Below are 2,500 nucleotides of genomic sequence, written 5' to 3'. Positions count from 1 at the left end.
CCGAACGCAGATGTATATCGTTTTTACTGCGAAAAATGGGAGAAGGTGTTGCCATTCAATGGCCTGGGCCAATTTAAGTCATCAGGTGTTGCAAATAACGAATACTTTGAGCCCCTAATTTCGGTGGAGGAAGTTCAGACTGCCATACGGGCCATTAAACCAACGTCAGCAGCTGGGCCAGATGGCCTAACAAGGGCTGCAATCTGTGCTGCCGACCCCGAGGGTCGGACACTGACAGCCCTATTTAATGCATGGATGATTACAGGAATTATTCCCAAAGAGTTGAAAAAGAATAGGACGATTCTTATTCCTAAGGTTATGGACGATGAAAAGCTGAAAGAATTGGGGAACTGGAGACCAATAACGATTGGTTCAATGATTCTGAGATTATTTTCCAGAATAATGACTGCACGTCTTGCTCGTGCTTGTCCCTTAAACCCAAGGCAGCGTGGTTTTATAGCGGCATCTGGCTGCTCTGAAAATCTTAAGGTGCTACAGGACCTTATGAGACACGCTAAGAAATTGCACAGGCCGTTGGCTGTCATGTTCATCGACATAGCGAAAGCTTTTGACTCGGTTTCGCATGCTCATATTTTATGGGTGTTAAGGCACAAGAAAGTAGATGAACACGTGGTGGGCATCATCCAGAACGCCTACGATCGGTGTACGACCTCGTTCAAAAGCAATGGCGAGTCGACTCGAGAAATTAGCATACGTGTTGGTGTCAAACAGGGTGACCCCATGTCACCCCTGCTCTTCAATCTTGCCATGGACCCTTTGATATGCACCCTAGAGTCACACGGAGTTGGGTACTCCATTGATACCGACCACGTGACAGCTCTTGCATTTGCTGATGATTTGGTGTTGGTGAGCGAATCTTGGGTTGGTATGGCCGCCAATCTAGCGATCTTGGAATCATTTTGTGGGCTATCGGGATTGGAGGTTCAGGCCAGAAAGTGCCAGGGCTTCATGATAAGCCCAACCAAAGATTCATATACGGTGAACAACTGCGACCCATGGACTATCAAAAATAAAGATGTCCATATGATCCAACCTGATGAATCAACGAAATACCTTGGTCTGAAAATTGGCCCTTGGACTGGCACTATACAGCCTGATCTACATTGTCAGCTAAAGACATGGATCTCGAAAATCGATGAGGCGCCTCTGAAGCCAACTCAGAAGGTTGAACTACTCAATGCCTATGCCCTACCCAGATTGTTATATCCTGCAGACCACTCGGACTGCAAGCAATCAACTCTCCGTGGGTTGGACCAAGAGATTAGAAAGGCGGTAAAAGGATGGCTCCACCTTCCCGCTTCAACTTGTGATGGACTGTTATATGCCAGAGCCCGAGACGGAGGCCTTGCCATCTTGAAACTGGAAAAAACAATCCCTTCGGTTCAAGTTAGAAGGCTGCAACGTATAGCAAACTCGTCCGATGCTATCACCTGTAATATTGTGTCCTCGCAGGGTATGGAGGAAGAATACCGTAATTTGTGGGTACGAGCAGGGGGTGACAGTGATGCAATCCCAACATTCGTTCTCAGGGACTCGGTGTCAAAAGAACCTGTATATCCGAGACCCTGCGATTGGAGGGAGCATGAATTTCAGAGATGGTGCGAAAAGCCGGTTCAAGGAAGGGGCATTGTAAACTTTGCGCATGATAGAATCAGTAATGCTTGGTTGAGGCCATGGTGCGGCTTTAAACAATGCTTCTTTATCGCAGCACTACAACTAAGGGCAAATATTTACCCAACAAGAGAAAGCTTGAACAGAGGCAGAGATGGGGCCTTACGTTCCTGCAGGAAATGCTCTGCCAGACTCGAGTCCCTTTCGCACATTCTCGGTCAATGTCCTGCAGTACAGAAAGCAAGAATTGCGCGACATAACAAGATCAGTAACATTCTGGCAGACGAAGCGGCTAGATTGGGCTGGTCTGTATACAAAGAGCCACGGTTCATATCCGAGACGGGAGAGATGAGAAAGCCTGACCTCGTGTTTGCAAAAGATGAGGAGGCGGTTGTGATCGATGTCACCGTCCGTTTTGAGCTTTCAAAGAATACCTTGTCAGATGCTGCCTCGCACAAAGTTTCGTACTATACCTCTCTTGGTGATCAAGTCAAAGTGCTGACGAAGGCTAGCAAGGTCACATTCTTTGGATTCCCGGTTGGGGCAAGAGGAAAGTGGCCCCTTGAGAATAACGAGGTACTTACCTCCCTGGGCCTGACCAAACCCAGAACGACATCACTGGCCAAGATGATTTCCTGCAGAACGCTGCTTTTCTCTCTTGATATTCTGAGAATGTTCTGTGGAAATTATGCGGTCTATGAACAGTCATAGACAACCTCCGAAACAAATAATAGTTTTGTTTTAAGATGTCATTTGTTTTAGATTGATTTTGTTATTTTCGAAGGTGAAGTCGGTTTTTATTTCATTTTACTATTTTCCACAATTTAGATTGTTATTTTCCAAGACGAAGTCTTGGTTCTTTTTTTTA

The 2,500-nt window shown here is 46.1% G+C and overlaps 1 pseudogene; it reads left to right on the top strand.

Annotated features, from left to right (window-relative positions):
- LOC142917205 (28S ribosomal RNA) overlaps positions 1-2,500 on the top strand; it is an 11,173-nt pseudogene that overhangs the window by 4,391 nt on the left and 4,282 nt on the right.

The sequence above is a fragment of the Petromyzon marinus genome, unplaced genomic scaffold, assembly GCF_048934315.1.
Source record: "Petromyzon marinus isolate PM22_M1 ecotype Great Lakes invasive population unplaced genomic scaffold, UKy_Petmar_22M1.pri1.0 PM_G_Scaffold_43, whole genome shotgun sequence".
NCBI classification, from domain to species: Eukaryota; Metazoa; Chordata; class Hyperoartia; order Petromyzontiformes; family Petromyzontidae; genus Petromyzon; species Petromyzon marinus.
Note: the sequence above shows the minus strand (reverse complement) of the source record. Positions and strands in the feature narration are given on the sequence as shown.